The sequence below is a fragment of the Neolamprologus brichardi genome, chromosome 16 (genome assembly GCF_056152115.1).
Source record: "Neolamprologus brichardi isolate AB-2024 chromosome 16, ASM5615211v1, whole genome shotgun sequence".
In the NCBI taxonomy this organism is placed as follows: Eukaryota; Metazoa; Chordata; class Actinopteri; order Cichliformes; family Cichlidae; genus Neolamprologus; species Neolamprologus brichardi.
In genome coordinates, this window is record NC_142119.1 from 27144642 (window position 1) to 27160717 (window position 16076).

The 16076-nt window shown below is 40.1% G+C and overlaps 1 protein-coding gene across 3 annotated transcripts in view; it reads right to left on the reverse strand.

Moving 5' to 3' along the window:
- hycc2 (hyccin PI4KA lipid kinase complex subunit 2) overlaps window positions 1-16076 on the reverse strand; it is a 48270-nt gene extending 32194 nt beyond the window's left edge. Inside the window, exons 1-2 of one of the 3 annotated variants that reach the window (XM_087830106.1) lie at window positions 15823-16076; window positions 15507-15655 (exon numbers count right to left, since the gene is read on the reverse strand). The gene's annotated coding sequence lies outside the window, so the exon portion shown is untranslated. The remainder of the gene's footprint in view (window positions 1-15506; window positions 15656-15822) is intronic. The other 2 variants (XM_087830104.1, XM_087830107.1) reach the window with 2 other exon arrangements.

Sequence of the window (16076 nt, forward strand, 5' to 3'; positions counted from 1 at the left end):
TTCCTTGAAGGAATGCTCTTCCTCTATGCAAGACCTGCTCATTGTCCTGTGGCGGGGCTCACAAGGGATCAGTAGTGTGCCAACCCATCCTGTTTACAACACTTCCGATCTTGTGTCACAATTCCAGTGCTCAACACTCTGCTAAACAGTGCATACAGAGGGGGTCCTTAGAGACTAGTAAAGCGCTATACAAATACAGGCCATACAGCTAAAACAAAGCCAACTAACCAACCTATTAAACTACACTAAGTAATTTGTGCACTTTGTTCCAAGACAGACCAGTTAACACATAACACGCTCCACTGTAAATTTGCAATGAGGCAAATAAAAGTTAACATTTTATTTGAACTTTTATTTGATCAAAAACTAAAAGCTCAGCTATTCAATGGAAAGTAAAAAAAAAAAAAAAAGAAGAAGAAGTTAATTCAGGCATGGCTGACATTAAGTACTGGAGAGCAAAGCTGCCATGTGGAAGTCTCCACTCTCATGTAACTAACAAACCCCCCAAACCCCAGTTTTAAGTTGTGCAGCCTTGTAATTCAACAACATACATTACCCCTATTACCCTAACTCAGAAGCTGCAAGGAGTCCTTCATCATTTTAGCATGTGGAAGGAGTCACAAGGGTTCACAGCAGTCGTCAGATTGCACAGTGCTACAGACATGAGGGCAGCTCCGTAAAGCTATACTAAGTGAAACGCTGATGCTTTGAAATTCAAACTTATGTGTTTTGCTAAAGATACCAAGTTAAGATTGATTGGGATGTAAAAAGTTTTGCAGTTCACGGTGTAATAGACTAGAGTACAGAATTTGTAAAAATGGTCTGAGGACTTTATTCTTTATATTTATAATAATCTTACTATAATGATCATAGCGTGCATATGCATGTATATATGTCTGAATGCCTGTTCCTCAACTCCTAGACGTGTTAATCAGTCTGGTTTATAATTATTTTAGGGTCTTTAGCTTACAAGATAAAGCACCTTGAGGAGACTATTGTTGTGATTTGGAACTATAAATACATATTTTTTCAATTGCTTTGAATTGGGTGAAACGTGCTATATAAACTGCCTAGGGTACCAGGATAATATGCATATAAACTAATTCCCCAAAGCTATATAAAAAAACTCACATCCTTACAAATGATATACTTTAGATGACCTCAAAACAAACTGCAACATTACAACTACTTCATGTGTATGTTGTTGAAATTATGTGACATTTGTAAATATGTTTTTGCTAGCCATTTTTGTGATCTCACTATATACGCTGATATAATGAAGATAAAATGGTAACCTGATGAAATAACATGCGTGTCCATATAACTAGCAAAAACCTGCTCTATTTAATAAAATTATTGCAAGAGTTTAGTCTCAACAGAAGAATATTTTATTAAAATCCTCACAGTATTAAGGTGAAAGAGTGATTTCATTCACATCACCTGTTACAACTTAGAAAGCTGAGTAGCCCAGTCATGCAGACATACTCTGTGAAACCTGGGATCTCTCTGAGTCTAAGCACTGTGCCCATAGGCTAAGCTTTCAAATGAGAAAACCATCTTAAAATCTGTCAAGCTGGTAAAATCCAAAAACAACATAATCTTAAATGCTGGGTCAAGGCTGCTGTGTGTGCCATGAGCTGCCTCCTCTCCTGTACTGGCTGCATGGACGTACACGGCTAACAGATGCAACACTGAGACGTGTTCAACCCTAATGGACAAACACGTTTATGACATTAAGTAATGATATGTGTGCCATCTGTGTTTATCTTACTGTCTTAATATGTAAACCCTTTAAACTTGAGTTTTACTGATGGGCAATATACTGTACAACCGATGATTGTGTCAGTAAAATAACAGGAGACACATGGGCGACAATGCGTGACATGAAAAAACACACAACCTTAGGAACTTGACGCCTTAGCAGCTGTGTGTACAATAGCCATCATTCACTACAGACAGATGAATCACACAGGTTTCCGTGACTGAGAGACTTATTAAACCAATGTCAACAAACACAAGGTTAAAGCCACACAAGGTACAGAGAGCCACTCTTTGCACTCGGAGCAGGGGAGACAAGATCAGCCCTCAAGAGCGTTACAGTTATTCTGTCCTGGTTATAATCAACAGCAGAAACAAACTATGCTTGTTTGTGTAAACAAAGATAAACTAATCAGCTTGAACTTTTTGGCGACACGGTTTTAATTTTTCCTAGCAAGTGATGGCAGCTTTGTTGTTTTTGCTGCTGAATGAATCCCTGTTGACGAGCGGTCATGAACAGACCCAATCAGACAATCAGACTTTTTCAATGAGCATGCCAAGGAAAGAATTTTAAACTTTTTTGGAAATAAAAGTTTTAAATTTTTTTAAAAAAAATTCACAACCAAGTCAAGCTAGATGTGCTACAAATTTAGCTTTCACCACATGCAACAAACATATGTTGGAAAGTGAGGGTTCAAAACAGACTTTAGAACCATCTGCAACAAAAAGGAGAAACAGAAATGTTTTCACAACAGATGCAAATGTTCGAGTAGCGTTAGCCAGCAGTGTGAAAACTGGGTGCAGTACCTTTAAGTAGAACTTGCAAAGTCCTAACACTCTGGCAAAAATGTAAGTCAACATGTTCTGCAGATACTGTGACAAGTGGTTTGTGATCACACCGGTAGTTTCTTTCATCTACACCACCAGCATTTCAACTTAATATGAGCCAGCAGCTGTAATCAAAACTGGTAAATACCCACAAAGTTCAGTAATTCAAATATTCAGTGTCCATTTTGAAAAGCGGATTTCAGTCACAATCCGGGTGTTAAGTGATGACGTGACGAATCCTACTTCCGGGCCTAAAGTAGTCTGCGTTTAATATGGCTTTTGTGTTGTTAACATGTTTAATGTTTTGTATTTTCTTCTATTTAATCTCAAAAAGCTCCTAAAACAGTCAGTGATCACTGTTGACCTCCCTCGGCTTTTATTACTGCTAATCATTTATTTAAGCTCAGTTTTTAAAACCTTAGGATGTAACTACAGCCCAGCCCATGCAGCAGTCCATGAATGACTAACCTCGTATTGTGGATGGATTATCTCGGTTGTTCTCCTGGCTGAAGTTTGGTCCTTTTACAGCATCCTGCCATGCGATTACATTTGTTCCTGACCACCGAGAACACTCACGTTAACTTTTATTGAGTGGGGGAAAAGTTCGCTTGTTTATATTATGCTAACATAGCTGTGTCGCTAGCGGTCACATAGCACATCATTATATACCAGCTAGCCAAACTTCAGTAACCCTACAAACGTCACTGCTGTTTAGTTTTCTGTCTTCATTTATGTTGGAAGTGATAACAGAGCTGTACATTTCAATTTGTTTCCAAAACCCCGCAGTCAGGACATGCTATATTGTATTTAGATAGAAGCTAGCGAGCTAACTTCCTGCTAACTTCTAACTCTGTTAAATGTCATAAATTCTGTTTTCATGGATGCCTAGATGTTAAACTCAATTGTTACACCTGGTAGAGCAGAACGCTGATCATTTTATTAAAGATGAAAGACTTTAGACAGTTTTTCAACTCTCAGTAATGCCATAGAGATCGTTTGATATATGGACCTGCAGCGGAGTTCAGGCCCAGACATGGCTAGTGACGTCAGACTTAACGACCGGATAACTTCATCAAGCAAAGCAGTGTTTCCCAACACCAAATACCAACAGCCTTCCAAGTATTTTTGGTGAGTCATTAACATTTTGATTATGCCACCATCAACCTACAAGTGGGCAACTCCCCTTGCTCCAACTTTGGCAGCTATTTGGATTACAGTTGGGTTTAAGCTGGCTCACTCCCACAATTATGGCAGACTTTGATATCAAGCAGCTGCTTCTCCAGAGAGGATCTCATCTGAAAGTTAGACTTCAGCTATAGCTTGTTGAACTGCAGCTGGAGTTAATAGTCTTTATTCTGCTGTGGAGATCTGTGAGCCACAGGATCACGCTAGCCACAGCAGGTAGGGAACTCCTTTGGTACAATGAACCCATCAAGAGCAAAGCAGAACAAAGATTATAATTCCCAGCTGTAGGCTAAGATGTTAGAGTCCATTTGGTGGACTCACTTAAAAGGCAGCTAATACTACTGCTCAATGATTTATCTGTCACAAAGAGGAGAAATTTCTAAATGGTATTATTTAATAATAATTCGTTTTTAAAACGCCTTTGCTCATGCACATGCAAATGTATCTATGGGAAATATGGTAAAGGAGGTGAGCTCATGCTTACAGGCTGTTTGCCATTTTAATATTTGCACAGGTAAGTTATCAGGCAAGAGCAAATTGGGATTACTGTTTGCTTTCACTCTGTTGTAATCTAATCTAATCAAATTCTTGATACTCAGTATCAGGTAGGTGTAATTGAGTTTTTTGCATTACCTACTTCACTTTATGACACTAAAACTTATTTCTCATGGCAAGGGTGCATTTCTTTTCGTCATATAAAAAAAAACAAAAAAAAACACCTCTCCTCATCCTAAAAGTGAAGTAAAACTTGACATGAAACATAATCAAAGTCAAGAACACATGTGAACCAAAGTCATAAATGCAATGTGAGAAATAGTGACACATCCCCCCAAAAAAATGGGGGACAAGAAAAAAATACCTTAAACGGAGGCTGCACACATATGAGTACTTGTTTCAGCTTCTCTGCCCTAAATGAGCTGGGCCAGGTTTCAACAGTCCAACACTGGGGACGTTTCAAGGTCAGCTTAGCTCAGTCAGCCATGAATTATTGAACCTGAGCAAGCTGTCTCTCCCTGCACAGTTTGGCCCCCTTCTAACGCCATCCTTTTGCCTTCAAGTTTGCTCGCTATGACCATAACAAATGACATCATTACCAGCGACCGTTTAATGATCTCTGTTGTGTACATTTCCTATGCTTTAAAAATCTGTTTAGCAAGAAAGTCAGAACCCAGAGTCAAATACAGTCTACGTTTCGACCATCAGTACAAACAGATATTCTCCAATCAACTCCAATTATCCTCTAGTACCATTATATAGTTTTGTAAAGATAGTCTAGTGAGGCTTAATAGCTGGTTTAGACTAAACATTTAGACACATCTCAGACAAAGCTGGTACAGGGAGTATTTTTTCCTCTGAGATAATTTTCGTTAAGATAGATGGACTGGATGGATACAATGATCTATAAGAACTGTTTTGCCTATTTTTAGGTCGTCAACGTACTACGCGTTTCAAGTTGGGCTATTTTTGTACTAATACTGTGCAAAGAGAATGATGAGTCACAACCTTGCCCATTAACATGCAGCAAAATTCAAATCACTGACGTTACCAGATGACTAAAATGTTCCTCATTGGTGCTCATTATTATCACAGACTTTATTCAGACATTTTCCCTTGGTAGGTGGATTAACTCTAATACCTGACTATGGTGGAGCAATCTGGTATAATCTCCCTGTGCCTATACCCACTGTAACTCCAGCCTGCCACTCACCTGCAGAGTAGGCTGTCCACTCAGGAATGGAATAAGTTTATTTATAGTTAAAAAGACAAAACAAAACAAAAAAAAAACAAAGCCCCTTTTCCCCAGTCTACACAGAATGATAGCCACATACAGTTTGAAGAGAGAGAGGCAGACAGGTAAACACACGCCTCTGCGGGACACTAACTGACCAAAAAGACATTTTGGTGAGTAAAGGTCACTAACAAGCAGGCAACAATGACTAAAAGATCAATGTGCTCCTGTGCAAATCAATACCGCTACCCCTTGGACACGTGGACAGAGTCACAACTACCTACTTCTTTAACAGATGAAATATATATATAGCAGGCAGATATTAATAGAAAGAAAGAAAATACAGGTGTGAATAATAGGTAGAGGTAGAGAAAGTGAAAAATTGGCTGCCATTTCTCCCTCATCCTCTCTCCTCATCTCTCATAGGCCAGGCAAAGGGGAACTGAGGCGTACGCACATCCTGGGCTAAAATTAGATCTGCTGCAGCTGCAGGGCCAGACGTGTTGGGATGGGCCTGTGCATCTAAGTCCACACACACACGCACGCACGCGTACACACACACACACACACACACACACACAGAGGTTCCACCAATTAGACAGGGTGAACCACAACACACAACAACACAGGTGACTGCCAACGGCATCCTGCCCCCATCCTGTGCTCATCAAACTGAGACACACAAATGCTTTCAATGCAAATGTTGTGTGTACACAAATCCAGACACAGGATAAACAGGTGCAGTCTGACAAGAGCAGGCTTCTCCATAGTGCCCGTTCAGTTTGATTCTTTACAGTGAATAATCTACAGTGAGTTTGAGTGAACATCATTTTTACACAGCTATTGCTTCTTTTTAAGTAAATTCCACTATACTGTAGGGCCATTTCCTGTGAAGAAAGCAGAGTGGTACTGTTTATTTTATCATAAATAAAATATGTACCTTGAGGTGATATTCTTGAGATATCAGAAACTATTTTACTACACACAGAGACATGTATACAAGTGAGGAAATTACAGATATAGCAGAAACATCACCTGTTTAACAAAAATAAACAAATACTGATGGCCACCAGTAGATGCACCTATAAATTTGAAAATCTTAGGTGATTTTCAGAAAACTTGACCCTGATCTTGACCTTGACTCCAAGGTCACTGATATTCAAACTCGTCCAAGATTTTTAGTACCTGCACCTATGGTATCAATTTGAAAGTCCTAAGTGACTTCCTTCTTCAGTTATCGAATTTACAAGATTTTCTCTAAATTTGACCTCTTACGCTGACCTTGACGTCACTGAAATTTTTAGTAGATGCACCTAGGGTATCAATTTCAAAAATCCACATCACCTTGTTCTTGAGTTATCGCATTCACAAATTCAGTTATCATCTGCACAGATTACATTTTGCTCCATGCAACTTTGTCCTCATCCCTAAATGAAATTCAAGTTGACATGTCAATGTTTGACATACTCCACAAACAAGTGCAAAGGGTCCAAATGAGACTCCCAGGAAGTGATTTTTAAAAAAATGCAACCAAGTGCAGCCCATCTCTATCAAGAAGACTATCTTGAAGTCACTTCTAAATAACCGAGCTCCACATCATATCTGGGAGGCATGGTCACATTACCAGTAATAACTCAGACATGTTCCTCAGCAGAGTTTGAGTCCACCAGGGCTGCCTCTTTTAATATAATAATAATGGTCAAATGGCCAACCTATTATTATTTTTAACATTTAACTACAAAGAAGATCTTTGTCTATTATCTAGTAATGGATAGATATAAGTGCAAAGCTACTTTGCAAAGCTGGCTTAGGGCTAGGCACCACTGTGCTCCAATGCACGAACACAAGCTACGTGTTAACATTACTCTGCACCACACAAATGCCTACTGTGCTGCATTTTACAAGTGTAAAACAGGAGCCATGAGGTGGAGGAGAGTGCTTTTCTCAGTCACAAGTTCCCTGACATTTTAAATAAAGACACATGACCACTAATCCCACTACTGGCAGTGTTTTCATGGCGTGTGTGTGTGTTATACATTTAATGTCACTCTAGTGAAATAGAGGAAAGCGCTCTACTGCTGTTTAAGCCGCTCAGTCTTTTTAACAATGAGCAACTCTGAGCTTTCATGACATGCCAAGACCACTGGACTGCCCACAGGCTGAGACCGCAACCCGAGGATTTGGATCAGAGAACTTAGTCCCTGAACTTTCTTCCACCCCGGTCATACAGTATGATCGAGAACAATGTGGACCGCATTTTGGCTCCATTCATATCACTGCAGCAGACTCAAAGAAATTACATCAGCTGCGCATGGCACTGCTCTATAAAATCTGCAAGGGACTGTAGCCAAGTTAATAAGCATTAGCCTCAAAGATCTGGTCATTCTCTTGCTCAGTTACTTTAGGGCCTACACATCTTAAAACAATCAGAATAAGTAAACCAATTTTACTGCATTTCAGAGTTTCTCTAGATGTATATTTCATGGGCAAGGTTTATATAAACCCTCTAGAAAACATCACAACCCTCCACATTCTTCCTTATCGTTTCCATCATATCACAACAACAAATAACTGCCAATAATTCAAAGGCTCCTGGAATCAAACAAGCTTTGGCATCTGCTCAACTTCAGACAGGCGCCGAGTCGTGACCGGCAAGCAAAGCAGGAGAACGGAAAGCTGACTGAAGGGAAGGTAAAGCCCAGTAGAGAACAGGAACTTCTAAGAATATGATGGCCCAACATTACTGGCCATTGTCACCTCTGGGTCTCTACAACAGAGGAGGAATTGGTCAATTCTGAAGCAGAAACGTTTGCAAGCTCCCCCTTCTTAAGGATTTGCTGATTTCTGCTTTACTGTTTTTTTTGGGGGGAGGGGTTTGTGTCCCGTTTGGATCTTTAGCCATCAGAATTGTTGTCTTAAGGCCAAGAAAGATGCCAAGCGGATTTATTTTACCAAGTGGATCATCATGGCTTTGCCATATTGGTCCATTTGATTGACCTTTATTATAATTATGAATTTATTTTATTTTCGGTTGCTACAAACGGGACAGACATGACTGGGGGATAGGACAGGGAGAAAGAATGAAAGAAAGAGAGGGAGAGAAAGAAAACCAAAGGGGAGAAGAGACGGTGAGAAAGGGGGGAAGAAAGAAGAAGAAACTGCTTTACTGTTAACTGATGACTGCACCTTCAGTTTCTGCTTGCTGACAAAGTGTTATTTGTTTATGAGAAATGGAGCAACCAGACTAAACTGGAGATCACACTTAGTTGAATCAGTGCTAGAGCTAACACCACTAAGCCAGCTGTCTGCAGATGTAAGGATAATGCCTGATGTGAAGAAACAAACCCAGGGTAGTAAATTAGTGGGTGGAGGTTTCTGCTCTACTTGTGCTAAAACTTATTATTAAACTAGATGCCCCTCTATACGTAGTTAAATGTCTACCAATTTAAAGGTAGACATTATGGGCTCCAGAAAACCCCAACAGTTGATCAAATAATTAGAGATCCAAATATTCAACTGTTTGGATATTGTGTTGTTGTGTAAATATTGTGTTTTCAACTTCTGGATTGGGTACATGACATCTCTCATCTCTCATCATCTCTCACCTCTCAGAAGGGATGATCACCTTCAGGTCACCTAACTGTTTCTAATTAGTGACTTTGTCATCATCTATTAGCGACCTGTCAAACCTATTTAGTAAAATCTTGCCACAAAAGTGCCTAGGAAAAAAATCTTTAGACAATATTGCTTTGCTACTCGCACTGCTATCCTGTTGGGTTCTCTCTCTCCACAGCTACAGCTGCACCCACATGGAGGCAGTGCATGTCATGTCATGAAAAAAAGGTTAAGATGTATCCTATTGCTTCCAACTTTGACTCTCACTGATCATTCCATCCATCTTCTTCCACTTATCCAATTCAGGGTCATGGTAGAGCCTATCCCAGCTGTCACAGAGCAAGAAGCAGGCTACACCCTGGACAGCTCGCCAGTCTATTCAAGGGCTAACACGGAGACAAAACAACCCTTCACACTTGCAATCACACCTTTTGACAAGTCACAATCACCAATTAACCTAACATGCAGTCATATCTCTGGACTGTGGGAGGAAGCCGGAGTACTTTGAGAGAACCCACACAGGGAGAAGGAGAACATGCAAATTCACGTTAACTACTTTAATTCAGAGTCTAGCCATAACCTCACAGATGTGAAACAGAAATTCAAAAATTCCTCCACAATAATGAGATAGTTGCTGCAGGACAATGATATAACTGCAAAAAGACACAGGCACTGTGTCTTAACCTTGCTTTTATATATGACTATAACAAGACAACAACCAGTTGGCAACCAGTTGCGTCAAGTCCTCAATTGCAAAGAAACGTTGCAGATGAGTTATGCTCACTGGAGCAGATGGAGATCGACTGCAACGTGCAAGCAACCTGTCTGTTAAACCAGACAATTATAACATTTGCCAATCCATCTGTGAGTGATTGCAGTTAGTATGAGTTGGGCCAGGATTCTCTGGAGACAGGTTGCCTCCCACTAAGCGACCTTTGCAATTACCTTAAAAGCAATCGAGGTTGAAAGTGTTTCATGCTCAGTCTGTCAGAGATCAATTAGCTGCTGCAAGTACTTCGAATCGGTCACCAAATGTGCACAAGGAGGAGGTTGCGGTCCTATTTTAATTCTAGTGTGACTGAGCCATTAGCAACATTTCTACTTCTTCGGTTTGCCATTTAATGTCAATGTCAATTTTTAAAGTATGAAAAATACAACTTTCATTATGCACTAAAAGCTTTGTTTGTTTTCTCAATTTGCCATTAACAGTGTATAAGACAGGTTTGAGAATGGTTGATAAATACCTGCCGGTAATTACCTATTCGCTGTGCCTGAGTATAGCGGCGGCTTAAAATTTAACTTGATCTAACGGCACAACTTTATCAACAGAGGTATGCAAACATAGCAGTCAGTGACAGAAATGCACTAAAGCAGGTGAACGCTTGTGACACACTAGTATCAACCAGTCTTACTGTACAAAAGAACGAAGATAAAGCCTGTTATTGTCTCACATGGGAACAGACAACTTCCCTTGGGGGATAGTACAGTTAATCTTACACAATCAAAACATTCACACAGACTCAGCAAACAAAAAAGCAAATACTGCCAGCAAGCACCACCTAAATATAAACAGGGACGGCTTTAAATGTTTCCACTTCAAGCACATGTAAACGTCTGTCACATCATATCAGACAGGTTTGACACAGGTGTTTAATAAAGACCTGGTACAGTGATGTGTTCTCCTTTTGTATCATATTTGATGCAGTGTCCACAAGCACTGGTTATTAAATGTTCTGTGCAAACAGTTTGTTTAACAGTTCCTATACATGTCAACTATATGTGTGTTTTAAAGGCTTTGGGTATTTTCTCATACACTTTTGTACAACTGACAATTTAGAAGTGACTGAATCACATGTGATTTATGGCAGTCACTAGGTGAAATTGGTTGCAAAGGGGCATACAGTGTGGAGCCTAAAACATTTTTCCTAGTGACTCACGGTTGGGGGATACGTCACTGAATGGTCTCAATACCTGTGTGACTTAAGCATAAACAAGCATTAATGTGTCAGTAAGTCAATGAATGAATTGACAGAAAATGACTCAACAACCACCTTAATAAGAAATTTATCATATTAGCAGATATTAATGGCTATGATATCACACTGGATAGTAGGGCTGGGCGATATGGCCTAAAATTCATATCGCGATATAATTTGAAGCATGTGCGGTAACGATATATATCGCGATATATTCTTTTCTTCTGTATAACGTATTTTCCACACTATAAGGCACACTTAAAATCCTTGAATTTTCTCAAAAATTGAGAGTGTGCCTTATGTATGAATTCTGGTTGTGCTTACTGACCTCGAACCGATTTTGGTGTGCAGAAATCTGTTAAAAAACGTTTTAGTACAACTTTGGTAAGCCGCACTGCTTGATGGATTGTCAGAGCATTACAGCTGCTGTAGTGAGGAGCTTCGCGGAGTAATCTGGGTCCAAAACTCTGTCCCCTTCAGGTCCCAAAGTCAAACGAACACTGAGAGTTAAAAACGGTCTAAATTCTTTCATCTTTAATAAAATCATTAACGTTGCTGCTTTACCAGGTGTAACAATTAAGTTTAACATCCAGGCATCCATGAAAACAGAAGTTATTAAATTTAACGGAGTTAGAAGTTAACAGGAAGCTAGCTCGCTAGTTTCCACCTAAACATGACATACCATGTTCTGACTGAGAGATTTTAGAAACTAATTAAAACGTACAGCTCTGCTACCACTTCCAACATAAACGAAGACAGAAAACTAAACAGCAGTGGCGTTTTCAGGGTTACTGAAGTTGGACTACCTGGTATATAATGTTGTGCTATGTGACTGCTAGCAACACAGCTATGTTAGCATAACATTAGCACAGTGAAGCTGGAGGATGAACGCCAACTTTTTTTCACTCGATAAAAGTTAACGTGAGGGATTCTGGTGGTCAGGGACAAATGCAATCGCATAGCAGGATGCTATACACGGGCCAAACTTCAGTCAGGAGAACAACTAAGATCATTCATCCGCAATACGAGGTTAGTTATTAATATACTGCAACATAGAGCAGCTGCGAGAGAATTCAACATTAATGAATCAATGTTACGGAAGTGGAGGAAGCGCAGTTTTTGGCTTTCCCCATATTTCAAAAGTGCTTCATCTCTTTGCTATGACTCTCGGCATAATTTGCAGATGATAATTGTTGTAGCCACTGCGATGCTTTTGACCAAAACAGGCGCAGCTTGATGACATCATCAACATGCGCTATCGCGATAGAGCGGTATAGTCAAAATCTCTATCGTTGGCCAAATTTATATCGTTTCTATCGTATATCGTTTATATCGCCCACCCCTACTGGATAGCTCAGCATATTTTGATTTTTACATCAGACACCCTTCCTGATTTATGGCCTTTTCAAGTGATTCATATCTACTCCCAGGACATAACTAGCGATCTTTTGCTTGTTAGGTGAGTGTGTAAACCCATACACTATGTATCCATTTAGATCAAATAAATAAAATGTATGACTCAATATAAACCTTTTATCTTTGGGTTTTGGATATTTGCTGACCTTCTGAATACACTTTAAGATGTTCAAAACTACAGTTTGGCTTTCACAATACGACAAAAAGCTGTAATTATGCGACAATGTTTAACAGTGCAACAATATATGTTGGCTATACAGATGCTATTACTTTCTGCTTTATTTGTAACAAAAAAAAAAAATACTATTTTGAACATTACAGCAACCATTAGGTTCATAGAGATGATATAGGTTCCTAATATATGTCAAGGAATGTTTTGCAGTGTTTTTAATCACATATTGTAAGATTTATTGGTCATCAATAACTTTAACACATATTTACAATATTCTCTTATATTTTAAACACTAAGTAAATAATCTGTAGGTAAAAAATATTGTTATAGCGATATATGCACGATGGTTAAATTCTGTGCTGATGCCAAAATTTTGTTAATTTTGTTGTTTCTGTGTAATTTATTTCCTCTTTTGTACAAAAGAAACAAAGAAGCCTTCATTAAGATTAACTGTAAAGTTAACATCAGTGAACATTTAGGCATCACAAAACCGATGTGAAACACGTGGCCGTGATTATACATCAGTGGATCCCTACGAATACTGGTAGGAGTAGTTCAGCACAAACATCATGCTTCTCGGCCTCTCATGAACTCATGTTGGAGAGATTCACTGTACATCATGGAGACAGCCAACACACTGACAGAGCTCATACCTGGCAGCGCAGTGAATCAACCTCCCTGCGGCTCTCTCTGCATGCCAACCACATATCCAGCTGACTCAAGACCGCACGCAACATGATAAAACTGACTCCTTTGAAGACTTTAAAGTATGTGTAGAAACCATTTTAAATGTTAAATAATAGCCAACAAAAACAAAAAGGCTCTAATCTGAAATCCCCACATATTCAGACTCTACAGGGAGGAATTGTGAGGTTTCTTGTCTGCTTGTGGACTCATAGTGACAACAACAAACATGGTGATGCAGCTCTTCTCTGCTGGAAGGAAAGGAAGGGCAGGGGGCTGCCTGCCTGTGTGATCCTCTGGCGCTGTGGGTGAGTACAATGGAAAATCGTCCCCAATGCTAATCCATGGCAGGCTAATTACAGCTTTGATCCCCTAAGCGTGTGCATCACTGTTGGTGGGTGGGAAGGAGGCAACACACTACTGGGCTCAATATCGTTATGGCAAAACTTGTTTTGGCTCAAAGATGTCTCCATTTACTCACAAACGGTGCAGAGGTGGAACCAATGTGCTGTCAAATCTTACATACACTATATTAATACAAAGGTCATAAGAGTCCTTAAACCATCAGCCAATAGTTTTATGAGCATACAATCCTTCATCGAGCAAATCCACCAGCTTCACAATATGATCCAAAGTCACCGACAAGGTTACCATTTACTCCACTGAGCAGCACATGAAACCCAACTCCTGGAGACATGAGACACAGATTAAGTGGGTAACTGGAGTTTCTGTCTAAAATAGGCCGCAGCTCTGATGATAGCCTAGTCCCAAAACACATGGTGGTGGAAATACAGCAAGGGAGGAGGAGGACAGAGGAGGATGAAGGCTGAGGATGAGCAGCAGATAACTTGGAATTATCTAGAGCTTGAGCTCCACACCTTTGCTCATTATGCCATTAGTGTAATGGTGGCTTATTAGCCTAGACCAATATCACTCCAAGCAGTATCCTTTTAATTTACTGTTTGCTGTCTTGAGCCACAGCAAAATGTCAGTATGGAAGGAGGAATGTAAAAAGTAAGACACAAACATGCTTAGCTTTATGATCACTTTGAAAAACCTCCACCACCTCCAGTTCATAACCTGTGCTGTTTTAAAGGAGGTTTTTGTGGGTTTTCAAGTGGCTTGCATTAGTTATCCCACTGTCAATCAGGATCCCCTTCCCCATCTCAATGATGGTCATTTGATGTGTATTAATAAAGCATATTTAAATGTTATTATTTAATGTCGGTGCAGTCACACTAATACTGCTTGGTTGACACTCAATTCCAAGGCACTTGGGTCAAAGCATACAAATAGACCTCAGCACCCAGTTTAGAAACTACTTATCTGGAGTGATACAAAGCTCAGTAAGTATTATTTTTGTTTGTTTGTTGTTCCTTTTCTTTTTTTTCTTTTTTTTTTTAAATCCAGCCTTACTTTAGTTTCAGTAATTTTTCCTCATGATCAGCTTATCAGTCATCTATTAAACAGCTTGAACAGCCCTAACCTCCATGAATGATGCTACATCAATAAAGTTTGATTAACTTATTGACTGATTAATTGATTGAGCAGCAGAGGCATGCATTAGGTGAATTAGCACAGCATTGCTTAAGTTATTTGTTCATACTTAAGCCATTCCAGCATACAACTATAGGAATGCATCTATGACGGGACCTGAAATCACCTTGAAGCTGCTGCAAGTTTAAGGTTATTATGTTATAAAAGCTTAAAACACACACATAAACAGACTGGCCATGCTAGCGTGTTTCTACACATGGGTTATTTATTCAGAAGCAACGAATCCGCCTAAAAAAAGTTATAAATGCAGTCGAGAGTTTTAAACCTGGGACTTCCGCTTGTTTGGGTCTTTTTTTCTTTGGTTTGTTTTTTATATCAATATCAAAATAAAACCGTTTGTTAAAAAAAATATGCTGCAACGTTTTGTGCGATTCAACTACGTATAAATTTATGTTTGTATAAATTGCGGTGGATACGTGTAGTTGGTGGGGTAATGTCACAACACAATCACTGTTTAACCTTAAACACTGAAGACACCGTGCAGTCCTAACGGTCACGCAGCTATGTTAGCCAGGTAGTTAACTGCTAGCAAACGGTTGCTCCGACACTGCCACGAAGCCTGAACCTGTACGGCAACATTAGCTACCTTAGCTCGGCTCGAATGCCGTTAGCACGCCTGTTACAGTCAGCAGCTGTTGGACATCCTCGTTTTTCCATCAGTCGTGACCAGGCCGGGGCTGCTGACTGCTGCCAGCCTGGCTCCAGCCCAGAGCAATCTGCTGTGTGGTCCTTTTCCTAAAAGACACCCCGCAGACGTTGAAGCCTCCTTGCCGCGGTTTTACATCCACATCAACACAACAACTGTGCTGTGATGTTCCAACTCAGCAGCAGCAGAAGCAGCAGCCCCGGTCTGCGACTACCTGGAAAATCCTTCCTCTTGTAATAGTAAATTAAATACTCACTCGAACTGAAGCTGGTTACAGTGATGCTACACAGTGGCTTTTTTGGGGAACTGGGAACCGTGTTTGGTCAGAGCGGTCACCCAGGTCGTGTATCTTCCCTTCTTCAAATGGTCCCTCGCTCCGCCAGCAGTACCTCCGTATGATCTCTCCACACTGCAATGATGGTGCTGAGGCACAGCGAGACACGATTGGCCAGGCTGAGCGGAACTCAGTGAGCTTTGGTAAGCAGAAATCTCCGGCGACCTGCAGGGGGA